This window comes from Panthera uncia, unplaced genomic scaffold (genome assembly GCF_023721935.1).
Source record: "Panthera uncia isolate 11264 unplaced genomic scaffold, Puncia_PCG_1.0 HiC_scaffold_1934, whole genome shotgun sequence".
Classification (NCBI taxonomy): domain Eukaryota; kingdom Metazoa; phylum Chordata; class Mammalia; order Carnivora; family Felidae; genus Panthera; species Panthera uncia.
The window spans coordinates 157-21,277 of NW_026058618.1; the positions used below are offsets into that span (position 1 = coordinate 157).

The 21,121-nt window shown below is 45.6% G+C and overlaps 1 long non-coding RNA gene across 2 annotated transcripts in view; it reads right to left on the reverse strand.

Annotated features, from left to right (window-relative positions):
- Positions 1-374: 374 nt before the first annotated feature.
- LOC125917501 (uncharacterized) overlaps positions 375-21,121 on the reverse strand; it is a 21,633-nt gene continuing 886 nt past the window's right edge. The window contains exons 2-5 of one of the 2 annotated variants that reach the window (XR_007456208.1): positions 19,926-19,976; positions 19,534-19,802; positions 4,854-4,892; positions 375-472 (exon numbers count right to left, since the gene is read on the reverse strand). This is a non-coding gene — a long non-coding RNA (uncharacterized LOC125917501). The remainder of the gene's footprint in view (positions 473-4,853; positions 4,893-19,533; positions 19,803-19,925; positions 19,977-21,121) is intronic. The other variant, XR_007456207.1, reaches the window with a different exon arrangement.

Genomic DNA, 21,121 nt, shown 5'->3' on the forward strand with positions numbered 1-21,121 from the left:
GGCAAGGTATTAGAAAGTAAAAACTTCTTTTCCTAAGAAACCATCGGGACACTGTGGTTTGTGGGGGCAGGAGGTGGAAGGGGAGCCTCGATTTGCAATGGTAATTTTCTCTCCCCTTCCATCCTGGCAGGCTTCAGAGAACTTTACCAGCTGGCCGGTCTTTCGTTGCCATGGATACCAAGGACATCCCTCAGATTTTACAACAGATCTTCACCTCCACCATGTTGTCCACTGTTTGAGACGTGCCCTTCGTCACCCTGGTGCCCCCGGGATTTGAAATAAGATAGGGATAAAGAGTACTCTGAAGAAAAGAAGACATCTATAAAGGGAACCTTTGCAATGACTGGATAATTCTGGCATTCCTGGGTCCTCCTGCGCTTGCTCAGCAATCCGAATTCAGGAAAGCAGCCAGAGGGAGGTTTGTGCATGGAAACCGACAACTGTTGATGGGTTCACAGGGAAGTGAGTTGACCTGCATTTTATAAAAGGTCAGGGTTAAAGGAAAGTGGTTTGAGAACTGTGGTACTTGGTTTATATCTAGAAACCTGAAGGAAAGAGAATTCCTTGCTTTTGCCTTAACATCTGGTCACCTGAGGTAACAGAAGCGACCCCATCAAACTAAGCTTTAGTTGCCGTATTCTGACGTTGAGTTACAAGTCTGTGCAAACCCACCCAACCTGCTCCTATCCAGTAATTAAGTGTATTTTCTTCTCCACTCTTGGTTGCCCAGAAGACAATGATTTTATAGTATGTAACTCACTGGAAAGCTTTCTAACAGACATATTTTATAAACAGGTTTTTTTCAATAATTCCATTCTCTTGGCAAAAGCCAAAAGGAATCAAAAGATCCCTGCATTGCTGTCTTTCCCACCTGACTTTTTAAAGACTCTTTAAATAATAAAGAGCAAACCTCCCATTTTCCATGCTGCCAGCGTGGAAGGATAAAGGATGTCTTGCCTTGAACTTCCTGTTTCCTCTTGTTCTTCCAGTGCTTCTCACAAGTCTCACGTATTTTGGTGTCCAAAATGTAATGTTCAAAACAACAAACACTTATGTTTTTACTTAAAGCAAAGTAAAAACAAGGCGGTATGTTTGAATTGAATGGTAACTGGAGATCTCTTTAGCTGTGTGTGTATATATATATATATATATATATATATATATATATATATATATGCTTTTTTTTGTCAAGACTCCTCTTTTCTTTCAAAGTGTACCTCATTCCCACCTACTCTTGGGCTGACCTTCATTTACCAACAGGCTCATTGTCCCTTTGTTTAAAATCAAATGCCACAGCCAAAGTCAGGGTCTGTGCAAGCACCTAAGAAGCTAGAGATGCAAAGTCAAAATTGCAGGGGGCACCAGTGTGTGCGTGCTTTCTTGTCATGAGTTGGAAAAACTAGTCTTGTTAATGAGGTTACCCTGTTTACCCATATGTAATGGAATTATACAGATCCGTTTCTTTTTAATCAATTGTAGAGAAGAAAAGATATCACCCATTTGTTCCACCACCCTCCATTCCCCATCAGTTGTCAAAGAAATAAAAGTAATTAGATTTCCAGTGCAATCCTGCCCAATGAGTTTGCATAGCTTCTCTTATTTTTCCGGCCAGATACTTGCTCTGTGTGCTGAATCATCCAGCCATGCAGTTTCAATCCAACGAGTACCTTTAAAAATGTAATTGCATTAATAACAGTAATAATAACAACAACAGCAGCCGGTAGCACTTACTGATTATTACCACATACCAGGTATGTATGCTAAACGATTTCATGTATCATTCCATTCAATCCTCACAAAGATGCATGTAAAATAGAAGCATTTTTTTTTCTTTTTTTTATCTCATGTTACAGATGAGGAAAGTAAGTCACTTCCCAATACCGGACTACTGACTATTCATACTTTTCACATCCTCCTTGATAAATAAGGAAACTGAGGTGTAAAGAAGTTCAAGAAAACGGGCCTCAGTCACTGGCAGGCAGGGGCGGAGCTGGGCTGTGCTGGCCTCCCTAGTGATGTACTCGAGCTCTCGTTGCCTTGACTCCTTTCTGTTCTTGCAACCTGACCACAGTTCACAGAGCTGTCTTCCTCTCCCTGGGACTCAGAAGCCACCTGCACACATCCGGGCACTCAGAGGAGGATGTGGGGAGCAAGGACACAAGACACTGCTGGAGGGACATCTCTAACCAGCCCTTCCTGGGCTCAGCAGCAAACTGAGGAAGTGCCCCTTCAAGTGGCAGCTTAACCCCTAGGAGTGCCCCTCTGAGGACAGTCACAGCCCCCAAAGGCTTTGGACCAGAATCCGAGAATCATTAACACAATGGCCATGTAACAAATCCTGCCTGTGCCCTGACTACCTGAGTGAGCAGAGGCCAGTTTTCCTTCACATGGGAAGAATGTTCTCCTGTAATTTAATTCACCTCTCCTCACTGGCCAGACATCCTTGCAATTGTTATTTAAAACAAACAAACAAACAAACAAACGTGTAACCCCTGACTTTGCCTTTTTGTAAAAGGGAGAGATGATGGGGTGGGGGGAGGGGGGGTGGCCAAGAGAGGAGATGAGAAGGGTTTATTTTCACTTCTTAGAATACCTAAGAAGTTTGTGCCTTTATTATGAAATGTACTTAATTGTAGGCCACTCCGTGCTGTTCCCAGGCCCTTCTTGGGGCCAAGACATTATAATAAATGCATTGTTTGCCCCAGGGAGGGAGCTCCACTGAAAGGCATCTAAACCAGCTTGTCTCCGTAGTGAGCCCTGTAATGCTGAGAAGGTTCATTGTTACCCCTGAGCAGCCAGGAGGAATGAACGCCATGAATGGCCACAGTATATGGTGTATTCCCCCTGGAATCTTTTGTGTGCCCCAGCGAGATGACCTCATCACACACGAGGCACCTCGAACACAGCCGCAAGAAGTGGATCAGAGCGGGACTACGTGAGGCTGTCACATGTGTGGAATGAATCATCTAATTCTTTACGCCCTTTCCTGTGAACTGTCAGAGGAGGAGAAATCCATCGGTGCCAGCGGGATTTTCTCTAAACAAACTCGAGGGCCTTGAAAGCCATTTAGAAGTAGTTTTCCGTGGACACCACTGTCAGTGTTCTTAAAAGGGCAGCTCCAGAGCCTTCAACCCTTTCTCTGCCTGGCTCCTTCCTGTGCCTGTCAGATCAGCCAGAATTAAATTCCTCCTCAAACAAAACAGAGAAGTGTAGGACTAGAGGAGCAAGAGGGTGGCGGCCTGTTGGTTGTGTCTCCATTGTGGTCCAACAGTGGCAGTTATGAGAGGGATTCCACAGTTCTTTTTCTTTTTTTTTTTTTTTTTTGAATGTTTATTTTTGAGAGAGAGAGAGAGATCATAAGGGGGGAGGGGCAGAGATAGAGGGAGACCGAGAATCCCAAGCAGGCTTCTTGCTATCAGCACAGAGCCCGACATGAGGCTTGAACTCACAAACTGTGAGATCATGACCTGAGCCGAAACCAAGAGTCAGATGCTTAACCGACTGAGCCACCCAGGCACCTCAGATTCCACAAGTTGTCAGCCAACATCTCCTGCCTGGAAAACTTTTTTCTGGAACTGCATCAAAGAACAGCCAAATGTCCACTTGTATTTAGTAAGTTGTATATAACTTTTTCATCTTAAACAATAAAATGTCCACTTTTAAAAAGTTATTCCAACCAGTAACATATCTGGCTTGTTCAATGAAGCATCTAATTTGCTCCCACTTTCTGGTTAGGGTCATATCATAAAGTTCTTACCATTGCCTTTCCTTTACCTTTCTTTCTAAGACTGGCTGTGGCAAGAGTCCTGCAGGTAATAGAAAGGAATTCCAGTGTTCCATCTTGTGGTGGGAGAATTTACAGACTCTAAGTAAGTACAATTAGTAGAAAGGAAGTTCTAGATGCTGCTTAGCTACCTGTATGAACTTGGGCTTGTCACTTCTGGGTCTGAATTGCTTCACCTATTTAAAATTAACTTCAAATTTAAATTTTAAAAGTTGAACAAAATTATCTCTAACACTATAGTCCCTCTTTCTATATCTCATACAGCAATTGACTCTGTCCCTCACGTGTCTTACGAGAACAACATCATTTTCATGTATTTTTGTCGCCTGAACCCCACAAACAGCTCCAATTATACAGAGGATTTTAGCACCCAAAAATACAGTGTTACAACTGAATATGCATTCTAAAAGCTACAAAGACATCATTAGAATTGGACAAGCAAGCTTTCCCCCATCATCTGGACGGGTATTTCTGTTGGATAGTAATTCACAAGATTTCTACCCTTTGTCTCTTACTTTGCATGTTGCTACCTTAAAATAAAACTCCGTATCTGCTGATCTGCCCAGTGGATCAAAAAGGATCAGGAATTGGAAAACTACTGGGTGCCGAGAGCTGACCTTTGTGCCCCGAGCTGAACAATGCGCAATTGTGTGTGTGAGTTTTTTTAATTGTTAAATCCTGTAAACAAAAATCTCCTCCAGAGGGGAAAAAATGCTTGCCGAGCAAACCTCTCAAGCTGAAAATGATTTGACACTCTTTTTTGACACTGAGCTACCGTCTGGGGCTTTCACCTTCGAACACTGCGTCTGTTCCTGCAGCCAGGCACGTCAGCTCTGGAATGCCAGGGTTACATAATTTTTAAATTGACTAGTGCTTGTGGTATTTGGCCACGGGGAGCAAAGTAGAACACTCTTTTAAAGGGGTTTGGATCCGGATCGTGGTGGGAACGTCATGTTCGTCTCTAAGAAATCTCATCAAGGGACACGTCCTCTCTAAGGAACCTCAGCCACCACCCGAGGTCCTCCTCCTGGCAGGCGCCAGAGTCACCTTGAGGCTCCCCTCTTCTTACCGGCTTTGTGAAAGTGCTTTGGAGCAGCCAGCTTTTACCCTGAAAAAAAAAAAAAAAAATCAGTATTTGTCAATAAACTCGGACCCCAGAGATGGTGGGTATGATCCCAAAGGAGTTTCAGAATATCAGGATTTATTAAAGTTCCCCGCAGCCCTGAAGCATTAGTAATGGTAGCGAGAGTTTGACCTGTGAAAAATGTCTGTCTGAACATCCCAAAGGGTCTGTCTCTTTATGCACGCCACAGTGGGGCAAGAAAAGAATGAGCCTGTCAAGAGTACTTTGTATAATTGGTCCCATGATACCATACATGAAGCCTTACAAATTTAAATGAAAAATAAGTATATTTACTCAGGATATTAAAGGCAGCCTTTTACGTGCAATGTGTTTATATTAACAAATACTGATGCAATGTAATGACACTATTTACTTCTTCATTCCAACACTAATTAAGAAGTCTTCTATCATCAGGGCTCCAGGAATAGAGTGAGTCTTAGCAAAGCTAGTTGGTCCATTTCCTTTTACAAAATATTTTCTGGCCCGTATCGCCCCTGAAAACACTGGCCCAGAAAGGAGCACACGCGGGCCCAGTGGAAATCAAATGGCAACAGTGGGGAAGCAGCCTGCTGACCAGCCTTCACCTTGGCTCCTGGGGGCAGCTCCCACAGAACCCAGGGCTGGTGAGGACACTGAGGGTTTCCACGGCAACCAGGATGCTCAGATGGCAGGGTATTCTCCACATAAAATAGAGGGCAGATGACAAGGGATACCTGGGAGGGTCAGGGCTTCCTTAGTTAACTGACACACGGTCTGGAAAATATACCTGTTTATTTTGCAGTTGACAAAGGGATTTTTATCTGAAAAGTGTCCTCTGGGGCTTCTATGTTTTTGAACAACTGTTTTCAAAGCAGATAGAATGTGCATGTCCATACCTTGCAGCCTCAAGTACAAAGATCTGCTATTCGATACGTAGTGCCCGGACGAAAGAATCTCTTTCAGTGGAGACGGGAATGGGCACGCAGTCTGCAAAGGTGGGAGTTTGTGGCGGTTCCACAAGACCGCCTGAGAGCAGGCAGTCAGTCACTTGGCTGGAATACAGCCCCATGCAGCTGGCCTGGCTCCTCGCCCCCTGACATCTGAAGTCTGTCTTTAGAGTGGCGTTTCCCAGAGAGAGGGGCTTCTCTTTTAAAATACAAATAGCCCTGAGAGGCTATCCATCATGCTCATCTTGGTTTGAATTCCTTCATTCACATGCTTTCGTCCAGGCCCCAGCTGAGATGAAGGTTCCAGACAGGGCCTGTGACTGGTGAGGAAGTGGGAGGGGGTGGGGGCGCTTGCAGCTTGGAGCATCACCCAAGCAGGAGCCTGGGCCCAGGACATGGCGTGCAGGCATGTGACATGCACACATTGGGGGTGACATTCTTGCTTGGGGCTGCATATGTGGCCTCTCCGTCCCCTTGAGAGAGCGCTCAGTGAAGGCTTTGTCAGGTGTGGATGGACGCTGGCTTGGTCCTCTGAAGCCCCGCTTTTTTAGAGACACCCAGACTTCCACTTGCATTTCGCCCTCCGTCTTGTGGAAGCTCCACCCTCCTGGCATCTGGGTTACGGGAGTCAGGAGCCATGCACATGTCAGGGAGGCAATTCCCCAGCAAGGCCTTTCACCACTGGGCACTTGCCTCACAGCACCCGGGCCTTGTTTCTGGTGAAGTAAACAAATCAGATTTTTTTTTTCCAATTTGCCAAGCGGACTTTTACCCTGTGCTGTAGGCTTTTCAAAAAAGAATTAAACCCCTGAGAGGCCACAACCGTTATTGGAAGCCACCTCCCTCCCCTGCAGGAGCAGGCCTGGTCCACACCCCACAAGGCTGCTCCACAAGCCCTGGGGACGGTCCTGAGGAGGGAGCTGAGAAATTCCTGAGTGCCTTCCTGGTAAGGACTGGAATGACATCAGCGTGAGCCTCTCAAACCCAGAATGTTCCTCCCGTACAAGGAGAGTATTGAGCATACTTACACTGGGGAGTTTTCTGAAGCGTCTGTAATTCAGACTTTTGGAAGAAGCTATTGTCTAAGTTTCTAAAAACATTTGTATATTGGGATGCCTGGGTGGCTCAGTGGATTAAGCCCCTGACTCTTGGTTTGGGCTCAAGTCAGATCTCATGGTTCGTGAGCCCCACGTCGGACTCTGAGCTGACAGTGCGGAGCCTGCTTGGGATTCTCCCTTTCTCTCTGCCCCTCTCCCACTCATGCTCTGAATCTCTCTCTGTCTCTCTGTCTCTCTCAAAAAAAAAAAATAAACTTTAAAAACACTTACGTCGTATTATTAGCGCTAAAAAATCAGGTACCTTTGAAAAATGAGCATGGCTTCTTAAAGATAAAAGCTCCTTTGTTTTTCTTTGAGACGGCTCACTTTTTTCCTCTTCGAAAGAGAACCAGTTTTTTAAATAAAGGTATAATTGACATATAACATTATATTACTTTCAGGTGTACAACGTAATGATTCAATAGATGTATAGATTGTGAAATGGTCACCACAGTAAGTCTGGTTACCATCCATCACCACACATTTAAAGAGAAACAGCTTTGCATTTCCTGAGCCCGCCAGTGACCGCGCCCCCCCCCCCCACTTCATTACTGCCATTCCCAAAGGGCTTCTAGAAACCATGACATCAGTGTCTCTCTTAAAACCGCTTCAGCTCCTCCTCATGACAGTCTCATTTGTCCTGTCATTTGGGCATCATTCAATGAGACTATCCCAGCAAGGTCTGACTGAAAGGCCACGTGGCTGGCACCCTGAAAATATGACATAAGTCAGATGAACAACAGGATGAGCACAGAAGGCAGAGACGATGAGAAGACTCACCCCAGTTTCTGTAGTCAGATCCATTCCTGCCAGGCCAAGAAACTCCAAATTCCCCCTCTGCATGGGGCAGGCAGAGTCCCCATGACTTCAGAAGCATTTTCTGGCCTCTCCGAGCACTGTTTTCTCACCTCTGAGATGAGGATAATAATCATATATCTCGGGGTGTATGTGAAGATCGAGATAAAATAATGAGGGCACTTTATAAACAGAAAGTGCTATCCAGTTCAAGTGGCATTTTCCCAAGAGGGACGTGGCCCCTTGGGAGGTGAGGGACTCTGACCAACTTTGGGGGCCAGGACACTCTTTGGTCTGGTCAAACACCTCAGAATGGATGGAGAGCCCAGAGCATCCTCTCCATCAGGGTGAACGAAGTGGGGACCAAATACAGGAAAATAAAAGCAGAGTGGTCTGGGGTCTGGGGGCAAGTGATGGGAGGCCATTCAGCTCCAGGGCTTTCTGTCCCTCCAGGACAGCACAGAGCCCACGCTCTCTATTTGCAGATGTGGTTGCAATCAAGAGTTTGTCTCCTGGCTCTGCCATCACCTGTCTCCGGGGGAGACAAAATGGCCCTTCTTAGGAGTGGCCCCAAGCCATTCACACTGCAGCCACAGGCATCTGTCCAGGAGGCTGTTAGTGCTAGAACTGTATTAAAAATAAAGACTATGGGCCGCCAGGGTGGCTCAGTCAATTGAGTGTCCTATACTTGGCTTTGGCTCAGGTCATGATCCCAAGGTTGTGGGATTGAGCCCTGCATTGGGCTCTGTGCTAAGCGTGAAGCTTGCTTAAGATTCTTTCTCTCTCTCTCTCTCTCTCTCTCTCTCTCTCTCAGTCTCTCTCTCTCTCTCACCCCCCATGCTCATGTTCTCTCTCTCTCTCCTTAAGAGTAAATAAAGACTATAGTGAGTCCATCTGGATGTCTTCCTGGCCTGTACCCCTTCCTCAATCCAGGGAAGAACCCCCAACTCAGCTAAGTATTCAGATAGCCCTTGAAAGAATTGCTCCCGGGACGCGTGGGTGGCTCAGTTGGTTGAGCGCCCGACTTTGGCTCAGGTCATGATCTCACAGTTCATGAGTTCAGGCCCCGCATCAGGCTCTGTGCTGACAGCTCAGAGCCTGGAGCCCGCTTCAGATTCTGTGTCCCCCCCTCTCTCTGCCTCTCCCGCGCTCATGCTCTGTCTCTCTCTCTCAGTCAAAAATAAACATTAAAAAAAATGTAAAAAAAAAAAAGAAAGAATGGCTCCCTTTCAGTCGGACCCTTCTGGAAGCAGTGACTGAGGAGTCTTAGAAGGCTATGCCTAAGGTGCCATGTTCTGTCACATGCAGGGAGAATAATAAAAATTATTATTATTATTATTATTATTACACGAAATAATAATAGATCACTATTATTTAGCATTTTCCATGTGCCAGTCACCTCCTAAGCATTTTGCATAAACAAACTCATTAAACCCTCACAACAACTTCATGAGACAGGTACCATTCCCCCTCTCATTTTATTTAAAAAGCAAAGACCACCAGTCTACCCTAAAAGGGAAAAGAAAAGGCCAACTTGCTGCCTGAGGGCGAGAGAAGCGCATATGGCACCCTAAAAGACAGTAGGAATAGCTATGAGTGCTTAGTATGCTGTCCCATAATTGTTTCCACATCTACATTCCTTATTGTGGGAAGGGCAAGGATCCAGTCTTATCTGTCTTTAGCCTGGCCCTGAAAAACTGCTCCATAAACTGCTATTGCATGAGTAGTTGTAGGATGCAGAGGCTCTGGGGTCCCAGAGGCAGGACTCCTACTGGCTCTCGAGGATGAGCGAGATTCTATGAGCCGAGAGGTGCGGGAGTTTTGGGGGAAGGCAGGGGTAAGAGTGGTCTGAGCAAAAGCCTGAATTTGGAATGTTCCAAGGGGTAGCTGAGATGGGAGTTCTGACAGGACTCTTCTCCCATCCTTGGCTGCTACTGACCAGCCAGGAGTTTCTAAGTGAGGCCCAGCCCTGAAAAACAGCCTGCTTTCAGAGCCTCCAGGGTGGCCTTCTGGGCTGTCCAGTTGGCTAACTCCAGCCCTGACTGGCCAGGGTGAGGTGGAAGGCCAGGCCCTCCTGGAGCCCAGAGTAATGACAGCTCAACAGAGCAACCTCATTACATGGAGGACTTCATGATATGTCTGTTTTGTTTTGCTTTGCATTTTTTTTTCTCTTTGAAAATGAGTGGAGAACCTTCTTTTACCCAAGATTACAAGTTGGGTTAGTGATGAAAGGTCTGTGCCATGCAGAAGGAGCCCTCGGGGAGGAAATTTTACATTTGCAAACCCTTTTATTGAAAATGGCTTGCTCTGTGAACTCTGTGAAAGAGAGAGAGAGCGAGAGAGAGAGAGAGAGAGAGAGAGAGAAAGAAAGAAAGAAAGAGAAAGAAAGAAAGAAAGGAAGGAAGGAAGAAAGAAAGGAAGAAGGAAGGAAGAAAGGAAGGAAGAGGAAGGAAGGAAGGAAGGAAGGAAGGAAGGAAGGAAGGAAGGAAGGAAGGAGAAGGAAGAAAAGAAGAGAGAAGAAAGAAAGGAAGAAAGAAAGGAAGAAAAAAAAGGAAGGAAGGAAGAGGAAGGAAAGAAAGGAAGAGGAAGGAGGAAAGAAGAAAAGAAAAAGAAAAGAAAGAAAGAAAGAAAGAAAGAAAGAAAGAAAGAAAGAAAAGAAAAGAAAAGAAAAGAAGAAAAAAATCAGCAGGAAGGATCAGAATTATTTCTGCCTTTGTGAGGCTGCCTGGGACCCCTGGCTGATCATCATGGCCGCCAAGCATTTCAAGCCTACACACAACCCAGAAAGACAACCCCCTGAACTCACAAATCACTAGAAGACTTAGAAAAACTCAGTTGGCACATGTTCCTAAACCTAGACAAATCTGTGCTTCAGCAAGTTGCTTTGGAAAAAGCCTAGCACAACATGGATTGGTCAAATTGAATGGATGGATGGATGGATGGATGGATGGAAGGATGGAGGGAGGGAGGGAGGGAGGGAGGGATGGATGGGGTGGTGGGTGGGTAGGTGGATAGATTGAAGAGAAGAAAATTTACCCTATTTAAAATACCTAAAATAGGGGTGCCTAGGTGGCTAAGTCAGTTGGGCACCCAACTCTTGATTTCGGTTGAGTCATCTCATGGTTGTGAGATCAAGCCCCACATTGGGCTCCAAGCTGAGCATGGAGCCTGTTTGATATTCTTTCTCTCTCTCCCTCTAACCCTCTCCCCCACTTGTGCTCGCTCTCTCTCTCTCTCTCTCTCTCTCTCTCTCTCAAAAATAATAACAACAAAATACCTAAAGGAAAGGAGATTAGCACCCACAATAACAATATTGTAGCAGAGATAGAGATTAAGCTTTAGTTTAAGCAGGAATTCTGTCACATCTGCTAGAGTGGCAGCATAGGCCCACCCCTAATCCATTTACATGAGAGATGAGGAACCACAGGGAAAGATGTCATCCCAAGAGAAGAATAAATCAGACACCCAAGCTTGACCTTATAACAAAATATTGGAAGTGGGAGAGGCAAGTATGCTGTGTGGTATTGAACATGAATTTGTGTCCAGGTCAGCCCCTGGTGACGAGGAGACATCTAGGTAGCTGTGCCCAGAAGACACCACATCACCCAACAGAAACCATGTTTCTGTGAGTAACCGAGTCGGTTCCAAGGGACTACATGCTGCTTACCAAGGCACAGAGGACTTGGCAACAAATGTCCTTAAGCTCTTGGGCATTGGATTCAAATCATGACTACCATACTAACTAGTTTTCTGTCCTAGGGAAGTTTTCTAAGACACTTTTTTTATTGAGATACAATTCACATACCATAAAATTCACCCTTTTAAAGCATACAATTCAGTCAGTGGTTTGGAGTATATTCAGAAAGTTGTGCAAATATCACCACCTAATTCCAGAATATTTTCATCACCCCAGAAGGAAATCTCATATTCATTAGTAGTCACTCCCCACTGCCCCTCCCCCATCCCCTGGCAACTGTAATCTACTTTCTCAATGAATTTGCCTATGCTGAATTATTTCATGCAAATAGATTCATACTCATGGGACCTTTTTTTGCTTCTTTCTTTTACCATAATGATTTCAGGAGTCATCCTTGTTGTATCATGGATCACTACTTCACTCTTTTTTATGCCAAATATTATTCAATTGTCTCAACATACTACATTTTGTTTTTCCATTTATAACTTGATGGATATTTTGGCTGTTTCCACTTTTTGGCTAATATGAATAATGCTGCTATGAGCATTCATGTACAAGCTTTTATGTGGACATGTTTTCAGTTCTCTAGGAGTAGAATTGCTAGGTCATATAGTAACTCTATGCTTAACTTTTCGAGGAATTGGGCAGCTATTTTCCAAAATGGCTGCACCGTTGAATTCTCACCAGCAATATGAGGGTTCCAACTTCTCTACATCCTTTCTAACACTTGTTATTTTCTATCTTTTTGATTATAGCCATCCTAGTGGATGTGAAATGGTATCTCATGTGGGTTTGATTCTCATTTTCCTAATAACTAATGATATTGAGCATCTTTTTCTTAGCTTATAACCATTTGTATATCTTCTTTAGAGAAATATCTGTTCAAATCCTTTGCCCATTTCTTTAATTGGATATTTGTCTTTTTGTTGTTGAGTTGTAGGAACTCTTTATATATTCTGGATATTAGACCATTATCAGATATATGATTTGCAATTATTTCCCCCATTCTATGAGTTGCCTTCATTTTCTCAATAAGGGTCCTTGAAAGTACAAAAGTTTTTCATTTTAATGAAGTCCAATTTATCTATCTTTTCTTTGGTTGCTTATGCTTTGGGTGTTATATCTAAGAAAAAATTGCCAGGGCACCTGGCTGGCTCAGTTGGTAGAACATACTTCCCTCGAGCTTGGGTTGTAAGTTCAAGCCCCATGCTGGGGGTAGAGATTACTTAAAAATAAAAATAAAAAACCTTAAAAAAAAAAAGAATGAAAACATTGCCTAATCCCAAGTCATGAAAATTCATGCTTACATTTTCTTCTAAGAGTTTCATAGTTTAACCTCTCACCTTTGATCCATTCTGAGTTAATTTTTGTGTGAAATAGGGTACAACTTTTCTTTTGCATGTGCATATCCAGTTTTCCCAGCACTACTTGTTGAAAAGACAGCTCTTTCCCAATTGAGCTATCATGGCATCCTTGTCTAAAAGTAAATGACGGTAAATGTTTGGGTTTATTTGTGGACCATTAATTCTATTCTAATGATCTATATGACTATCCTTATGCTACTGCTGTGAAGTCTAGATTGGTAGAGTTTTGTGGTAAGTTTTGAAAACTATGAATCCTACAACTTTGTTCTTTTTCAAGATTATTTTTGCTGTTCTTTACATTTCCATATCAATTTTAGAATCAGCTTGTCATTAAAATCCCTACTAAAAAGCTGGGATTTTAGTTGGGATCGCTTTGAATCTACGGATCATAATGGGGGGTATTGCCGTCTAACAATATTAAGTTGTCCAATCCATGAACACAAGGTGAGTTTTTATTTCTTGAGGACCTCTTTCATTGCATTCAACAATATTTTATAGTTTTCAGTTGTCTAAGGCTTGCACGTCTTTAATTTTTATTCCTAAGTGTGTATGTGTGTATATTTATTTATCCCTAAGCATTTTCTTCTTTTTGATGCTATTGTATACGGAATTATTTTCTCAATTTTATTTTCAGATTGTTTACTGCTCAAGGACAGAAATACAACTGAGTTTTGGATGGTGAACTTTCATCTTCCCGTCTTGCTGAGCTTGTTTACTAGCTGTAACAGGGCAAGTTAAAGCACCACGAAGCTCATGGTTCTTAGTAAGATTCGGCCACTTTTCTTAAATATATTCTCTGATTGTTGCAAGTCTTTAGTTAATTTGCAGAATTTTGAAACAATTAATTCTGACTTTTTTTTTTTTTTTTTTTTTTTTTGCCCGTGCTGTCAGGGCTTTTATGGAGGGGAGGATTTCCAGAGGTCTTGACCCCACCATTTTCACTCACATTACCCCCCTCTCAAGGAAGTTTCTCATACCTCCATTTCCTCAACTGTATTACTATCTTTCCGTAGTTTTGGGTGTAAAGCACCTAACACCACCTGGTGCTAGCAGTTAATTAGGAAAGTTATTATCACCGGAGAAATAGATGGCAGTGAATGTGCTGGGGCTGCCTAACCTTGTTCGGGAACACACAACCCAATCCTCTGGTGACTCCATTTATACCCAAATAGCTCTCCACATAGCCCCACCTAGTCTTCCATTCAATTCCTCACAAACCAAACATCTCTTTCATTCCCTTTCCCAAGCTGTACTCCCTCAGTGTCTGATGTGAGCTAGCTGGCAATGTGCTAATTACTAACACGCCACTTCTCCAGGTAACTCGGGGTCTTACTGAGTTCTGCTCACGGATCTCAGGGAGGTTCCCAAGCCTGAGTCAGCCACAGCCAGCTCAGGCCACAGGAGCCTAGGGGAGGCAGGAAAACCTTGCTCCTCTCAAACCCACCCCAGCTCCATCCACCTTCACTTCAGGCCAGCCCTAGCTAGGAAGACTTCCGTGGTTTATGAATGGTTCTAAGAAGACTAAACTCGGAGGTTATGTGGCCTGTGGTATCAACCAGGAACAGCAACTAAGTAATCGCAATAAACCTCCTCTCTGTGCAGAACCTCTTCCGGGCTGCGCAGGACTTCCATCGTCCCAGCCTCATGGAAGCCCTGCAGGTTACTGAGTTAGCAAGGTGCCACGCCCCTCAAGGACACAGTGCTCCTCCAGCCTCCTCTCCAGATGGTCCACCCATGCCCCTCACTGTAGTCTGCCATAGCTCCTGACTGACCGTGTCTGCTGTCCCCTTTGCTGGAAACCCCCTCCCACTCCATCCCCCATGTGACCACCTCTCAGTCCTTCAAAGCCTAGTCACAGGATCTTCAGAGAGGATTTCCCAAGAATCTTCTTTGCCACTGCTTCGCCTCAAATATTTGTTGAGCACTTGCTATGTTTCAGGCCCTATCCTAGGCTGGGATACAACGATGAACTTATTCTATGAAACACACATTCTAGTGGCAAGACCAAAAATAAACAGAAAATATGCAGGTAGTAATAAGCTCTCACAATAAAAATAAAAGAGAGTTAAGGTTGGGTTGGGGGGGGGGTGCGCTATTTTAAATAAGGTACTCAGGGAAACCTGAGTCTGATAAGACAACAATTGAACAGAAACCTGAAGGAAGTAAGGTCCTGGTCCTGGGCTGCACCAATATCAAAGATAAGAGCATTCCAGCCAGAGAGAATAGCATGTACAAAGGCCCTGAGGTGGAAGCGGATTTCACAAGCTTGAAAAACAGCAAGGAGACCGATATGTCTGAAGTGGAGTGAACAAGGGGAGAGTGTCAAACGATAAGGCCAGAGAGATATCACATCCCATACTATATTGGGCCTTATAGATCATGGTAAGGACTTCAGATTTTACAGGATGTAAATCTGGAAGCCAATGGAGGGTTCTGACACAGTAGTGACGTACTCTGAATTTCATTTTGAAAGGAGCACTTGGGCTGCCATATTGAGAGACCATGGAAGGCCCAGGATGAAATTAGACCAGTTAAGGAGCTCGCTGCAACAGTTAAGACGTGGTGGTATGATGGTACAGGGACCTGGGTGAGCAGTGGAGGTGGTGAGACGTGGTCAGAATCTGAATATGTTCTGAAGATGGAGCCAACAGGATTTGCTGATGGATTAGATGTGGAATGTGACCCCTTCTGCTGCAGTTTCCTGAACCATCTACAGACACTACAAGTTGTAGCCTTTGACTCTCCATGGTTGTGGATGGGAGGCACTTTGGCTGTCTCCAACTAAGATCCTCTTTCTGCAGGTCACACTGTGTGACTACACTGGGAACTAGCAGAGTGTGACCAGCTCCCAGAAGCTGACAAGAGGCAACACCACGGACAGCCATACGAGCAGCCCCCAAGCTGAGGCATGGACAGGTCCCAGCAGGGCTGGCAGAGGAGAAGGAAAGGACATCAGAGTGGGAGTTTGCCACCTTGTCTGTACGTTGGCGTCACGTGGGAGAGTTCTCGTCAGATGGTACTCCAGACCAATTTGTCAGAGTACCTGTGGGTGGGAGCCTGGCATCCGTGCTTTTCAGTTTCCCAGGAGATCCCTAACATTCAGCCAAGGTTGGGAGCTACTACCTTGAATCAACAAGTGCTTTTTTTATGCCTCCTGGTGTTTGCTGATTCCAGTTGTGCTTAGCAAGGGGCTAAGTGGGGGAGGGGGGCATGAGAACCCCCAACACACACCATCCTTGCAGAGTAAGGGGAACCCCACAAGGGCTGCAGAGCGTTCTTCTGCTCACAACTGAAACCAAATCAATCTCTCCAAGAAAGCATTGCAAATCAACCCGACCTCACTCCACACCTCCACCTCCAGTCCTGTTTTGAATATAAGTGTATTTCAGAGACTTTTTTTAATGCTATCCAGCCAAGCTCTGCCCAGGAATGTCTCCCAGCAGAGCCCACCTGTGTGTGGAATGCGGCAGAGAAGGGAGAGAGCCCGGGGCTGAGCCCAGCATGTTGAAGTGTTCATTTCCCACCTGGGCACTGGGACAGATGGGGTGGTGGCCAGGAACCTGAGGAGAGTGAGAGAATGAAGGATTTCTCCAGGACATACGGACTTGGAAACAGGTCAAATCTCAATTACAGACCCAGGAGCCAGAGCGACCTGCTCCCCTCTGCCCCCCTGGTGAAGCCCCTGGGTCGGCCACTCCAGAGCCAGCAGACAGAGGAGCCATTCATTGCACAGACCCTTTCCCATTTATCCAAATCCCCAGACACTTTGTGGATAGAACCCAAATAACTTGATTAAGGTAAGGTGAAACGAGACACGTTCGCTGCTTGAAAATTGAGAACATCTGTCCCGGGTAGCAAACCAAAGCCAAGGCTCTTTGTAACTAAGGAAAGGGCATCCCCGAGGAGTCCAGGCATGAGAGCAGGGCCGGTTCTCTCTACATCCTCCTCCTTGCCCACCCAAAGGGCAGCCAGGGGGATTGTGACTCAGGACTGCGGGGAGAGGGTGAGTGCAGTGGTCAGGCCAACCTGGACTTGACCCTTGACTCCACTACGACTGTTTACGTGCCCTTAAGGTCCATGTTTAACCTGATAGCTACAGCGTCCTCACAGGCTTGCAGGAAGATTAAGCAGATGCTGACACGTGAAGGTATTCTGTTATGTTGTCTCCCCTAGGCTCCCCTTGGCTGCCCACTGGACCCATGATTTGGCAGACTCAGTTAAAGCTGAGTCAGGCTCTCATTCCCATGCCCTAAAGGCCTCCTTTCTGTGGGTCCAGAAGGAGGAGAGTAAAAGAACCAGGTTATAGGCAATGTCTTTTTCCCCCCAAAATTCGCATGTTGAAATCTTATCTCCAGGACTTGGCATTTGGGGATAGGCCCTTCGGGAGGCGATTGGGTGATTAATGCCCTTATAAAGAGATCCCAGAGGGTTCTTCCACTGCTTCCATTTGAGGACACAGCGAGAAGATGGCCATCAGTGAACCAGGAAGCAGGACCTTGCCATACACAGATCTGCTGGCACCTTGATCTTGGACTTGCCAGCCTCCAGAACTAAGGGAAATAGGTGATTTTTGTCTAAGCCACCCAGTCTATGGTATTTTTGTTATAGCAGCCCAAACAGACCAAGGTAGGCCAGGTTGTGGCCATGCTGTCACAGAAGAGGCCCCCAGCATGTGAGGAAAGTTCTGGCTCCAGAGTCATGTTGGGTGAATGACTTTCAAGAACAGTGAGGTGGTAGCCCCAGCACTGGTCCCAGAGAAAGTTCATCGTGACACCACTTCATGAATGATGACATGAGGTCTAGAGAAGCATCTAAAGATGTTACAATCATCCCCACGACAAAATGGGGAAGGAACAAGGGATAGCAATGCTGGGATCTCCCCCACCCACAAGGTGGCATCGCTTAATATGACTGCAGCTCACGCCTTCTTCCAAGCAGACTCCAAAATAGGGTTCCTGTAGGGGATTAAAGGTGGCCGCAATTCTTCGTCATTCTCTCATCGGGAGGTGAAGTTTATTTCCCTTCCCTCAAGCCTGAGTTGGCTCATGACTGCTTGAGTATCAGAAGGTGGTAGGAGTGATGCTGGACCAATCCAAGCCTGAGAGCGCTTCTGCTGTGACACCTGTGACATTTTTGGGAGACCTGAACCTCCATGTTGAAAAGCTGAGCTCCTCTGCCAAAAAGTCCACATGGAGATGTCACGCAGAGGCCATATGGGAAGCAGATGCCTTGAGATGACATGGAGAGGCCAACTGTTCTCGGGCCCCAGGAGCCTCCAGGTGACTGCAGCCCCAGGTGCCACCTGACTACAACCACGAGTGAGCCCAAGAACTGCCCCGCTGAGCCTGAGAAGCAACAAAATGCTCACTGTTTTAAGCCATTAAGTTTGGAGTTGGTTTGTTGCACATCGATAGATAACGGACGAGAGTGCTGCTCTTGAGTACCTTCCTGCTCCCCCGTCTATGAGACAGGCCCCACAGTCAAACTCCCCCACCCCTTGCACACAAAGTGTAGGTGCAGAGGACCCCAGGATGGGAAGGACATCAGATTGTGAGATCTCGGCTGCCTGTTTCTGTGTTACTGTCGGCAGGTTTAAAACATGAGAGTCCTCCTCTGATCCGATCCCCTATTCACCATCTGCTCACTGTCTCTGCCCAGGGCCCACATTGAAACCCTGAAGGCCGACTCACCCTCCCCCGTTTAACCAGACCCTCCTGCTTCAGGGTGGGCAGTCCTAAGGGGTGGTCTATCCCATCCTCACCAGCACATCCTGACAGACCCTCCCTCTATCCTCCCTCTTCTCCGACTCTGCCAGCCCTTCCTCCCAGACCCATCTACCTGACAGGAGCTCTAATCTTCCACATACACAGGATGATATTAAAAACTCTCAGGGCTCCTGGGTGCATCCGTCCATTGAGCGTCTGACTCTTGATCTCGGCTCAGGTCAGGATGTCATGGTTTGTGAGTTCAAGCCCCTTGTCGGCTCCATCCTGACAGTGTGAAGGCTACTTAGGATTCTCTCTCCCTCTCTCTCTGCCCCTCCCCAACTCACGCTCTGTCTCTGAAAATACGTAAAGTTTAAAAAAATAAAAAGTCTCATTCCAAACCCAAGCCTGCAGTCAGGAATGAAATCAAATAACACTCTCTGAAAGAAAACTGGAAGGTCCCTTCACAGACTTGGCACTTACCCTGTGCCTTGCCCTGCTGTGAGGGTCAAACGTGGCTTATAGAGATTTTATGGAAAATTCCAAACAGACACAAAAGTACAGTACTCCCCCATGGACATCACCCAGGGCTCACAGCAAATCTTTTTTCTTTTTTAAGTTTTTTATTTATTTATTTTGAGAGAGAGAGAGAGAGTGAGGGAGGAGCAGAAAGAGGGAGAGAGAGCATCCCAAGCAGCCTCTCTGCTGTCAGCACAGAGCCTGACATGAGACTCAAACTCATAAACTGAGATCATGACCTGGCCTGAAATCAAGAGTCAGAAGCTTAATCGACTGAGCCCCCACCCTGGGCGCAGGCAAACCTTGTTTTCTGTCACCTCACCCCCTCTCCCCTATGCCCACCTTCCAGATGATTCTGATACAAATCACAGACATCATATTGCTTCATCGCTAAATACTTGGAGAAGCCTCTCTAGAAGCAAGGACTATCCTTTCTCACCACAATACCATAGTACACAGGCTTCGAGAAGTCTAACGTGTGCCAGACCTGACCCAGGAATGTGTCCCCGTAGGTAAGGCCCACCTGTGGAATGTGGCAGAGAGATGACAGAGCACCAGGCTGGCCCCAGGGTATTAGCTGCAGTTCTGGGTGCCAGATGGAACGCGGGGGACTTAGGAGCCTGAGGACAGTGAGAACCACAGACAAACAGGAAAGAGGCTCCCCAGAGCTGACTGGACTTGGAGGCAGCCACAGTGCCGCTCTGCGGTCACACCCACTCTTGTCATCTTCCTCCATCAGGGCTGCGTCTCACGGCCCTGGCGTTCTCGGGTGGGCTCAGAGCTGTGGACCACCTGAAGGGAAAATGGGTCTAGTCGTTCACTGTCACCCTGAGAAGAGTGCAGATTCCAGTGGCTGCCAACCATAGTAAGTCACGCCCGTCGCCTCAGCCCCAGGCTCTGCCGCTCGGGCCTTACCCAGAATGCCTGGCTCAGGAGCATGGCGGGACTCCTGTCTTTTCCATGAATCTGAAACAGGGACCAGAACAAGGAAAGACGTGGAAGATTAAAGTCTATTTCTGTTATGCATTTTAAAAATGCTTTAGTTGGTGAATTCCTAAAAAATAGTAACTGTGCCTCATGCTTCTTTATCTCTCTCACAGTTTCTGTCCCACAGTTCCTCACCCTCAGCACTATTGAATTTTAATTCTTTATTGTGGGGACTTAGGGAAGAGCAGTCTGAGCATCGAAGGATGTTGAGCAACATCCCTAGCCTCTACTCCCTGGGAGCCAGTACCAGCCTCTCTCCTTGTGACAACCAAGAATGTCTGCAGACATTGCAAATGTTCCCTGGGAAGCAAATCTGCCTTCGAGTTGAGAGCCACCCATCTACACAATAGTGAGTAGTCAACTTGTTCATTTGTATCTTTATTCCTGTAATTCGTGTTAAATCCCTTCTGAAAGAGATGTTGACTCACTGTGTTAGATAAATTAGAAATGAGTGGATAACAGGAAATTTTCTTTAGAAGCCTCTTATGTGTCTTAAGGATTTTGATCAAACTTGCCAGTTTTTTGGTCAATAATAATGGTTATTTAGATTTCAAATATCTAAATTATATTTAAGTCAGAAGCACCTCAAGTAAGTTAAAACCAAGCCATCAAAGCAAATAACTGTGGCATGTTAAGTGACTGGGTTCTGTGTAAATTTTTTTTGTTCGTTTTTTTCTGCTATTTTTTTTATTTTTTTTTTAATGTTTATTTATTTATTTTGAGAAAGAGAGGGGGAGAGAGAACACAGCTGGGGAGGGGCAGAGAGGAGGAGAGAGAGAGAGAGAGAGAGAGAGAGAATCCCAAGCAGGCTCCACACCATCCACGTAGAGAGCCCAATGCGGGGCTCGAACTCACAAACTGCGAGATCCTGACCTGAGCTGAGATCCAGAGTTGGATGCTTAACCAACTGCACCACCCAGGCCCCTATTTATTTTTACAATTAAAAAACAACAAGAGACTGTCTCTGGGGTTGGGGCTACAAATAAGTCTACATATCATGACATTTTTCCTGTGGACTCTGAGAACCTACATCTTAGTTTTGTAAGCCTTGAGTAGGAGTTCCAATCACCTTCATATTTTATTTCTTTTTCTTTTTCTTTTTCTTTTCTTTCTTTCTTTCTTTT